This window comes from Dermacentor silvarum, chromosome 3 (genome assembly GCF_013339745.2).
Source record: "Dermacentor silvarum isolate Dsil-2018 chromosome 3, BIME_Dsil_1.4, whole genome shotgun sequence".
Taxonomy (NCBI): domain Eukaryota; kingdom Metazoa; phylum Arthropoda; class Arachnida; order Ixodida; family Ixodidae; genus Dermacentor; species Dermacentor silvarum.
The window spans coordinates 85,312,868-85,324,551 of record NC_051156.1 but is presented as its reverse complement, the minus strand read 5'-3'; the positions used below and the strand labels follow the sequence as shown (position 1 = coordinate 85,324,551).

The 11,684-nt window shown below is 46.9% G+C and overlaps 1 long non-coding RNA gene across 1 annotated transcript; it reads left to right on the top strand.

Annotated features, from left to right (window-relative positions):
• The first annotated feature begins 447 nt into the window (after window positions 1-447).
• LOC125944503 (uncharacterized) lies at window positions 448-7,270 on the top strand. The gene is made up of 3 exons (XR_007466242.1): window positions 448-526; window positions 1,783-1,844; window positions 7,039-7,270. It is a non-coding gene; the product is annotated as an uncharacterized LOC125944503 (long non-coding RNA).
• Window positions 7,271-11,684: the final 4,414 nt, after the last annotated feature.

Sequence of the window (11,684 nt, the reverse complement as noted above, 5' to 3'; positions counted from 1 at the left end):
CATTCATCTTTTTTTCAATAAATGTTTTCCAGCTGTAGTGAACAATCAAACTGCTGTTGTGAAAAGTGCATGCAATACGAAAACCACTTAATTTCCGGGCTGAAACGTGGTTTCTGAAAGATGCTTATTGGTAGTTTCATCTGGTCCGTTCATTCAGAGACGCCCTGCTGTGACTGAGCGCTCCTGTAAAAACTGTTTTCTGCGATACTCCATTTGAACTTGAACCGATATCATCAGTAACTATTGCGTTGTCGCAGTGGTGAGCCATCATGTTATGTAGCGATCTTTCCGTTTCGCTGTTTAGAATCCTTCCATCACATGCCACTCCGCTTTTAAACGCACAGGTGCAGATGCAGAGAATATGACGATGCGCTGTTCTCGCAATCAGCTGTCACGGACACTGAAATGTTTGCGCACGTCACGTTGGCTTATTTTCGACCGGTATATGCCATACCAACGTCACGCACTCGCTGAAACAGTTTCATTTCAGACGATCTAGAGATCAGTACAAAATAGTCGCCATCTGGTATGTAAAATTTTACATTGTCTAGAACGCAAAAAGCTTGTAGAGGAGAGAGAGGGGAAAGTATAATATAACGTGTGATCACTCTTAGATTTTGCGGAATTTTCAAAAAACACGTATTGCAGATAATATATTTCAATTCCTTCAGCTTGTTTATTCTGAGAGGCGGGCATTACTCAATTGCCCGAGAATTCGAAGCACTACTGAAAACAACCATCCAATATTTACTAATTAGGTTCCTAATCATTTACTTCACGGCACATATTGCAATTTATTGATTGTAGCAGGTGAGTTTGCAAGGCGTATTCACTCGTAATGAATTTTCATATTAACACCAGTTTGCATATATGCGCCATCAAACTCACCGCAAAAGTACACGGTTGTTCCACTTACTTTTTCAATGAACGCTCTCTTATGCACTGAAGCACAGAAGTAAGTCAAACGCTCATGTATTTCGTCCGCCAATTTTGGGAATATTATCTAGAAACTAGCGCCATCCTGGAAATAATTCCGAGCGGACACTTCTTGCAAGCTCATCAGCTACAATTCATAAATGGCAATACGTAGCGTAAAGTAATAAAGAAGTGAAATACATAATTGGTATTAATAAAGTGAATATGTGGATCGATTTATCGTACTAGTAATGTGCGCTTCTTCGAATATTCAATTCAACTAGAAGACATATCCCGTCGGCCGCAGGTGATTTTTAAAAATTGAGTAAAACGTAAAAACTGGAGAATGTAAGGGGGCATTGAGTAATGGAATTGAGTCGGACGCATTAACTTAAAAGCGGGGTACGTGCAAAGGTTAACATGGTAAATTTTGACCTACACACAATGCACGTACAGTCCAGCAGCTATAGACGAACGTAACAGTGGGACTGACTTTGCACTAACTTTCGTGAGGGCCCTTTTTTATTAGAGGGCCAGGGACGGTCCAGCTTGACTTTTAACATGTTGTATTGCAATCCTGGGTATCATGGGTCGCTGAGCTTAAATTACAGTAGTCCTTGCTTTTTGTGCAATAACGTTTTCCTTAAAATGCCAAATGTACAACAATGTTCCATTTCGTGTGGCTAACGCCTAAAGGATCTTCTTTCTTTTCGATCGATATTTCTTTCCGTTTCTTCGTATATATCGTCAAAGAACTGCGCATGGGTATTCATTATTACACTTAAAGGAATACACAAAATATTAGAGCTTACATGTGAAGGTTTCGCAACTTTAAAGAGTCGTGGCGATGCATTTCTTTTTCTGCAGAAGGACCATGAAGCTGATGTTGACCCTTCTCATCTTTGCCATTTCTGGCCTTTTGGTGCCAGGTAGGCGTCCCTCAATAAACCAGAAATTGCATAACTTCACGATAGCCACAAAAGTTATCAGCACTCCACCGCTGGACGTAACTTCATGAAATGAAACGATGACTTACACCTAAAGGAAACACGAATCTACAAAACACGTCTGAGCGGTCTCCTCGGAAATCTGCCAAATTGAAGAAATAGAAAGTGGGCCGTAGTTCGCAGACTTCAAGCGGTATGGGCTAGTTCTTGTGGTAGTTGCTCTACTACTAAGCTGTGCTGGCCAGAAAGTTAGTTAAAGAGGGCACAGGAAAAACTCACGAACATTTGAGTTGCAAAACCAATAGCCCCTAAAAATATTATAAATGAAGTTTTATATTCACTCCCTGCACCACATAATGAAATCAGAAAAAGAAAGTTAATGATTGTTCAAAGGGCGGAGTTGAGTGGCCTGAGAACGCGCGTTTATTTACGAATATTTTCAGATGAGTACCATTTGTGGCTTAGCGCATGGAAATACGGAAGAAACCCTAAGATATTTTCTATATTGGAATGTCAAGTTATCCTTCGAGTGAGAAAACAGTACCTAGCCACACATAGCTAGAGGCATTGGTCTTCATTAAGGACACTCGCGCCAACATTAGACAAATTCGCGATGGATGGATGGATGGATGGGTGGATACGCGCCGGATGGGCGGAAGCGAAAGGAGTGTTGGTGGCGGAAAATAAGCGAGCACACAGAATATTGAGGACAGGGTCTTCTTTTCTGACTTCTCCCGGATTTGGACTATCTCGGATCTATCTTGCATACCTTTGATGTCTGACTGACTGGTAGTTGCGACAACTTCCGAAGGAAGGTTATGCGGACCGTCGAACTGGGGCAGGGCTCGATCGTACGCTACGAAGAAAGCCCTCGCTAGTTATGGTGCGAACTGGCTTGGTGTACATCCAGTAGACAGGCATGTACTGGCTGCTGGTTCCAGCGTGCGACCACTACTTCTTTTTCTTTCTGGGGTTTTACGTGCCAAAAGCAGTTCTGATTATGAGGCACGCCGTAGTTGAGGGCTCCGGATTAATCGGGACCACCTGGGGTTCTGTAACGAGCACTACAACGCACGCATAGCGGCATTTTCGCATTTCATCTCCATCGGAATACGGCCTCCGCAGCCGGGATTAGCGTGCGACCAATAATTAAATGATCCGGAACGTTCGCCAGATCGACGCGGACGAAGAAGGTGGGCCAAGCGACACGCACCAGTCCATCCACTGTTCACGGGAGAGCTCCTCGGCGTTAACTTTTGCGTGTATAGCTGCCGGCGTAAGCAACACACTCCCGTGTTATCACTCTTGACACGTGCGGCTGTTGTGTTCTCACCTTGCCAGTCGTGAAGTTGTTATCGACACAACCAGTGCCAATTCGCTCGTCGCGTTTTCGACAAGCGCGTGAGCACCGAAAAACAGGTATATGTTGTTGCGGGACCATAAAAAGCGTCACAAACTTCTAGTAATTTGGAGTACACTGTGCACCACGACCGAGCTGGTTCTCGCTAACTGCGTCACAGCGCCCTGTGCGACCAGCATGCCCCAATGTACCCCCAAATGTAGCGAAATTACTTTTCAGTAATATTGTGCGTCAGAGAAAGACCCACAAACTTCACCTAGTAAGATGCAGTACACACGCGAAAATAACTGCGCACCACGGCCGAGCTGGTTCTCGCTAACTGCGTCACAGCGCCCTGTGCGGCCAGAGTGCCTCAAAAATACCGAAATTTAGTTACAATAATGATGGGGCCCACAGAAAGCGTCTCAAACATGTGCCAGTACGATTCATTTACTCAATCTAACTGCGCCAGGTCTGCCGAGCTGTATTTCGTTAAGTGCGCCACAAGTCTCCGTTCCGCGCCGTAATCTTAAAGGCGTCCCAGAGTGTCAAAGAAAATTTCTCACCTTGCCGTAGTCCAATAGTGTCGTAGTGCCGTGTCGAAGTGCAGAAGGAACGCAAGAGTACACCGAGAGCCCAAGAAACAGGCTAAGTGGACTCGCTCCGAATATTGGGGATGTATATCGAGTCTAACGGTGCCAATGGTGCCGCACTCAGAAGGATCATCGCCAAAACGGAGAGTGCTCTCGGCCTCATCCGGAGGATCGCCAACAGGCACCGGGGAATCAAGGAGGACAATCTCATCCGCATTATACACGCTTTTGTGCTCTGCCACCTTTCATACTCAGCAGCCATGCTTAATTGGCATGTTGCAGAGAGGAACAAGTTAAATTCCCTCATCAGAAAGGTCTTCAAGCTTGCCCACGGCTTACCTGTGAGCACTCACACCGAATACCTGTTAAAACTCGGAGTGCACAACACGCTCGACGAAATAATAGAGGCGCAAGAGCGTTCACAGCTGCTCAGGCTATCCGGCACCCCGGCGGGCCGCAAGATACTCGATGAGATGGACCTCTACCCTGACGACCACTGCCCCGACGCCGTGCAGATTCCCAGCGACATCAGATCTCAACTACACATCACGCCCATTTCCCGCAATATGCACCCCGCACACAACGTCGGCAGACGTCGGGCCAGGGGTAGAGCTCTACTCGAACATGTCCGTAACAACCACATTGAGGCAAGCTTCGTGGATGCCGCAGCATATGTCCAACAAGACGCGTTTGCCATCTCCATCGTCGACTCTAATTCCAGGATCACTTGCTGCGCTACAGTACGCACTTCGAAGCCGAACAGGTTGCAATCGCGCTGGCAGTGCTCGATGGTCGCAGAGAGGTAATATATAGCGATTCTAAGGCGGCCATTAAGGCCTACCAAACCGGGATGGTCTCCCCTCAGGCCCTTCGCATTCTCCAAAGCTTGAAAAGTATCTCTCCGCATTCTCTCATTTGGTTTCCCGCTCACTTCGGGTCGACTGAGGGCTCTCCCTCTAACCCTAACGAGAGCGCGCACGAGGCCGCGCGAGGACTCACTGACCGCGCCGCCTCCGCAGTCCCCCTACCCCGCGGGGAACCATTGATGACGTGTAATGAGATCACTAAGCATTATTATCTGTCACGACGGGTATTCCCCCTCCCGCACCCTGCCTTATGCAGGGGGCGGGCGGTGACCCTTCGACTTTTACAAGCTCGTGCGTATCCTAACCTTGCGGTTCTTCACGCTATATACCCTGAAAGGTATCCCAGAGCGGACTGCCCTGCCTGTGGACTAACGGCAACATTTAACCATGTGTTGTGGGGGTGTGAAGCCATCAGCTCCGCCTTCAGCGAGGATAGGTGGGCTGCGCTTTTGGGCAGCCCCGAACTCAACGACCAAACCCTGGCCTCGAGAGTGCCCGCGATCGGGCCGTCAAGCTCGGCTTGCCGGTCCCTACGTGGGACTAGCCGGGTGGCGCGGGGTGTCCCCTGCGTCGTCTCTGGACCTCAATAAAGTTATTTCACTCACTCACTCACTGTAAAAAAATGACCGCGCGGACGGGTCCCCGAACAGGCGAGCGCTCACATGCGCAGCCGGTTTCGCTCGCTTTGGTGGCGTGTCTGGCGCAGCACGCATGCATCTGGCGCGTCATAGGCCTATCGCTAGCGCAACGCACAACAAATAAGTAGAAAAATGTCCGTTCATTTATATGCAAAACTTTTTTTAGGTTAGCGGAAAGAACAAAAAATAAAACATTGTCTGTCAACTTCATTTCACATTATTTTGTTTCCGCTGCTGGTTGTAACGTTCCTGTGTATTACGTGATGTCCGCGATATAGCAGTTTTGTAAACGCTGCCTGTCGGCTCTGCCGTTCAAGCCCAATGCCGCTTTGACAGGCCTATCATGTATTGATGTATCATGTAATAAATTATTATTAGTAGTAGTATTAACTAACCGACGACATCAATACTAGCGTGACGTATTTCCTGTAGCCAGGTTTCCCCGAGTTTCCCCTCTTGAACAAACCAAGTTTGCCGAGGGATAGCCTGGTTTTGGTTGCTTTGTCAAAGGACACAGACGCTGCTCAGCGCCGTTAGCAACTACCGCACCTACAATTGCATCACAACGTACAGACGCTGCTAGGCGCGGCAGCAGCAACGCGCGAATTGACCTGCATGTTGCGTTTCGCTTCAACGCAAACTAAGCGTTGAAAGCACACTGCATACGAAGCTATCAGCACCGGCGCACTTTGTACACATCGCTGATCGCTTTGAAAATGAGGCCCGCGCGACGGCGCTCTTTGTCCACATAGCAAATCGCTTTCAGGATATGGGCGCCCACGCGGCGTGCGCTGCAGCAGCGCGTAGTGGCAGGGTAAGTCCCAGTTTGACCTTGGCTGAGCTTGAAGGTCAGATTTACAGAACCAGGCTTTTCTGGGCCTTAGCTGGAGTAGTAGAGCTCTCGCTCTATAAGGGTATTGAAGCAAAGCTTTCTGTGGGAACCCTTTCACGGTTAGCAGAGCATTGCTGCTACTGCTGCTGCTGTGTTGCTCCATAGCTCACACACAGCAAAGCACTCGCGTAAGAAATTAAGATACCGCCCCTCGAGATGTGCAAGTGGTGAGTTTTGTTATTTGCGGACTTACGCAATGGGAAGCAAATGGACTGAATGACCTCATTGGAACAAATAGCGCATAATTCATTTCGTAAAGCCTTTCCATGCCTTGTTTATTGGGGTTACGCACGACTGCTCGGCTGCTTTCTTGAGAAGAGTAGTGTGGAGGAGGGGGAGCGATGGGACAGTTTTCGTGACTGAGCAATAGCAATGGTGGTCGGTCCCGCATAAAGTGTACGTAAGTTTGGGCTGATTCCGGAAAGAAATTAAAATCGCTGTCTCGTGGATCGCGTGGTGGATGGTCTTCTCCTACTCTTCCGGTCAGGTCTGTAATCATTATGGCCGTGAAAAGCGCGGTGCAGGCTAGACGTTTTACAGAATTTTTCAACCGCTTTTCGGCGCCTTCGTTTCATATAGATAACAACAGGTGCTTTTAAACTGCATCGTATTTTTCTTGATGTACCACAACAACATTGGAAGACTTCGCCATTAGCTCTGTAATTCGAGCTAGTAATTGTGCGAAGCAGCCATGATGCTCGGTGCTGTGGTACAGCCAGAGTAGGTGGAAATATATGTTGTGTCCACCATCATGTCCCTTTTTTATTGTTCACCGGAAAGGTGGACTAAATTTCGAGATAGTGGTCAACTATTCACATCTAAATATTTCGCATGTATTTCCTTCACAGACAGTACAGCTTCGCCAAATGGTGAGGCATTTGGAGTTGCCTCAAAGGAAGCTCAGCGCTTGGACGGAAGTGCTGAAGACGCCGAAGCCCGTCTATCTGTGGCCTGTGTGAACAACAACTGTGCAGTTTCACTGCTGAGAAAATAAGGCCAAACCCCGAGAAAATGCATTCGGCACTGAAACGCAACCATGACTACTTCGGTCCGTTTCTTTTCGGAAGCAGCAGCTCAGTTTCTGAACCGGAGCTGCAAACGACGCCGGGCGGAATATATTCAGTGAGTGCACTTTTCGAATGGTGGTTAAATAATGAATAAATACACGAAGGCGGACTTATACACCTTCACCAATTTCCCTCGTCCCAGTTAGCGCTTTGAGGCAACTGGGGCGTTAGGTGCGCTGCATATCAAATATTAAGTCATAAAAAGTCAACGCGTACATCTTTTAGCTAAGGATTGAAGAAGTTACGAGACGTGTTTGTCGCCGTACTCACTACGCGTCTCAAATTTAACTGTAGTGCCCTGTAACGTTTCTCCGAGATCAAGGTCGCCGTGTATGGTGATTCAAAACGTTGTAATAATGAATGAGAATTCCACTTCATCTGCAAGGTCCATCGTGGTGGCTAAGGGATGCGTTCATCACTTGAATCTGTAGAGTGCCACTTGAACGCCATTTTGCTTTGCTGGTCCATGAAGCCTTTTTGCGTTCACCAAATTCCACAGTGTATGGGTTCTGCAAACCTTTTTTGAATAAGAGCCATTTCTTGATAAAATTAATTAATATGCGACACACGAAAGTGGTGCACATATTACGAATATCACGTGCAGCGGCCCGTCGAGTAGACTGACTGACTGGTACTGCGACAACCCAGTTATCCCTGTAGGGTTTAAGGCGGAGTGTAAGTGCAGGTGGCCCGTCAGAACTTCGGTGTCGGTTTCACTTTGATTGATTGATTGATTGAACGCCCACATATTTGTTGATTGGTTGGCTGCTTGGTTTGTTCACTAATACAGGGTTAGCAATTACGTCCGCTCTTACATTCCCAGTGATACCAACATAAAATTTATTCCGTGGGATTATGTTCATTGCCTCTGTAATCTTTAAGTGAAGCAGGTAATTTCCAACAAAATTTGTTATTTCCTGGCTCAGATTACGCATCCTAAGAACGAACGGAGTGCTGCCAACTGTTTTCATTGAATAACGGTTTCTGTCATGATCGACTACACTTGTGTGAAAACGCGTGCATCCGAATGGATCATGCCACTCTTGTGACTGAACACGTTCAATGTGCTAGTGTCACACAGAGTAAACGTGCCGCATCGGAGCAGTACGAACTTTCCAAAAGTGGCTTTCAACAGGCCACACGTAGTTAAAACAACTGGCGAGCAGTTCCTTCGCACATACAATGAGTGCTCGACGTTAGACATGTGGCTTACTTACTGCACGCCATTTGCATAGCAGTATTAATTACAAGGTTAGTTCATAGATTAAAATGCTATAGCATCGCGCCCATCCGTCATCGGCTTTGTTGGCTGGCGTCGACTCGACCCTCCCAGTGGGCAAGCGAAGTGATGTGCAGCCAGGAGCGGAGCTCCAGAGGCGCTCGAGTCAGGTAGGTCACCTGGGAGGGGAAGGAGCGAAGCAGTTGTGCAACAGCGCTGTGAACACAAAGTCTGCAACTAGGGGTGTCGTAAAACACGTTCTTCAAGCAAGAGCATTTGAAAAACAGGAGATCCACCAAAGACGTATATCTAACTTATATCCGTGTTTAATGTTTACTACGCGGCGTGTCGTCGGGCATGTGCTCACTGTCCACTTTCTGTCGCAGTGAAGTTAAAGCTCCGACGGCGGAGCTTCTGCACATGCGTGACTACGCTGAGTAGTCCGGAAGCGTTTGACAGCGCTTTTGTTTTCCTGAAACATATAGTGAACCAGAGTAGCTTCCACATGCGATGGTTTCGCATTTGCCCACGTGCGGTAGAGAAAATGAGAAAAGTCCGGTAGGTCGAGTGTTGTGTTCAGAACACAATCAGAACACTGATTGTTGTGTTCTGTCTTATTTTATGTGCTAAATAAGGTGTTTATGCTTTCTCTTCCCCAGTTCAAGCTATCCTGAATGAAAATGTGGGATGCTTTACAGCGAAGCTGTTTATCGCTATGATCCCAGTGTTCTCTCATGGAGTAACGTCGACACAAAACTATCATCTTGAATTGTTGATACCCCCAAATGGTATGGCTCACACCCCCGTAAGAGGCTACACGCACTGAGGAAAGTGAAGCGAACAGTGCGCACATTATTTAGAATCACTCATACAACATACAGAACAGCTTACGCTTCAATGAAGCAAAAGCTCAAAACAAGCATCCGAACAACATCACTGATGATAAGGCGCTTCTGCGCCTACATGCAATTTGAAGCACGTAGCTCTCCCCGCATACCCTTCCCCGTAAAGATTACTGTTGCGCAAGCTGACGCGGCGACGGCAGCTTGACTGTAGCATACAGAGCTGGGAGTGATGTAACTACAATTTTTTACGTAAAAGAACAACCACCTAGCATATGACTTGTGTTGTGACAATGCTATGGGAAGCCACGGATAGTGAGGACGCCTCAAACAGCAGCGCACATACGATGCGCGCCGAATTTCTCTTCTCTCGGGTCCACCCATTATAGGTGCACGAAGTAGCCCCGCAAGTCAAGTTGCAGGCCGTCGAAACGTATTAGGCTAATAATTAGGTAAAGTTCATGTGAATGTCGCGACGTGAGTAATTTCAACCTACGTCGCAATGAGTAATCGTTCTAGTTGCCGTTTAGAGCTTCGCTGTCCAAGCACCTTCACAGCATGGATTGGAGACATTTTAATAGCTAAGCTGTTTAAGCTTGAGTTCCAGCCGTGCCTGGCGAAAACATTTGTTATAAAAGTCTAGAGAAATTTATAGCACATTTTAACGCGATGAAAGCTGCAGTATACCCTTTGTGTTTGGGACACTTGTGATAGTTATGCAAGATATGGAACGTGAGGTATGCTAGAAGCGTTCGTCGACTGCAGCTGACTACCACGCACGCTTGAATCTGTCTTAATATGCTTTCTATCTAAGTGCTTTATACGCAATATTGCAGCTTTGTGATCGTTAGGTTAGTGTTTCTCGTCTTGTGCACCTTTCACAAAATTTACGAGAAAATTTACCGTCTACGCCTTTTAAATCCTCCCAGTACAACTTGCTCATCTCGCATCGAGCACTACATTAAGGTCGCTATACTATGCAAGGTATTCGCTTAAATGTTGTTCCAAGACATTCGTGCCAAGAAAAAGCTATGGATTGGAACCGCTTGCCCGCCTCTAAACCTCCACTACTAAACCATGCATGTTTGATCAAATCAGCCTAGTGAAACTTAGATGTAATAAGTAAAAAAAAATCAGATCCCTATTCCACTACGGTGCAGATGGAAGCCAGCGAAGCTGTGGTGGGTTCTGTCGTTGACACGAACAGAATTCACTTGAGAACAAGAAAGTGCGATTCATCACTCAAGATAATCCCGCGACTGTGACAGCACGCATACCTAATTCACGTGTTCGGTCAATTCGGCTAGAAAAAAAACTATTTTAAATGACTGCCTATACTCAGATTTAAGGGTCAGTCATCGATGCGACCGTCACGGGCTTTCGATATTTGCAGCGTGGGCGATACCTTGTGATGAAAGTGCACAGAGAGCAAGCGCGACCGGCCCCGCGAACGGAGAATCATGTGACGGAACCGTCAGCGGTTGAACCGGAAGCGCTGAGCAAACGAAGTTTCCCATGAGCCTTTACGAGTATACGGCTCAGCTATAGGCGTGAATAAACCGCACAAAAGAAAAAAAACACCGCATATCCACGAAGTGAATGATGAGCGGGCGAAGCACCAGGGGATCTTTCGGGCAAAACGCCGGGCGCGTTCTCCGGAAGCCGAAAGTCGGCTTCCGGTTCTGGAACCGGAAGCCGGAGCTTGGCGTACATATACTATACATATATATATATATATATATATATATATATATATATATATATATATATATATAGTAAATATACTGTACATGTGTACAGTATATAGAGCGCTTATATTGCCCTTGTGCACCGCAGTGCCCCTAGCGGTCTCCATGCAAACCAGAGAGCTACGGACAACGGACGAGGAACAAGGCTCGGCGCTAAGGAGCTTCGCCCCTAAAATAATCATTCCTGATTCGACGCCTTTTCATCATTAGCCCTCTGCTATTGGTCCAATGTTTTCTGGCGTCAGGAGTTTCGAATCAAAACAGTTTGGAATCATGGGCGCTTTAACGTAAAGTGATTCCAAAGTGTTTTGATTCCAAACTCCTGACATCAAATTTACGTAACCAATCGGGCGGTAAACCACGGCGTTGGCTGAACAACGCCATCAAACACTCTCCTCGTTTATAGGAGGTCACCTTTGTTCGCTTTCAAAACCAATAACATTATCTACACCCAGCGGTTTTTCTTATCTAATTGGGTAAGAATAGGCGAGGAGCACGCTCTAGTAGAGAGGGTTTCGATAGGGCCGAGCCAGCAAACTGCAAATAGATAAACGCCTGAAGAGGGTGGTGCCGGCTTATGCAATTGGTCCGCTTCGCCTTACTTAGCTTGCGGTGGCT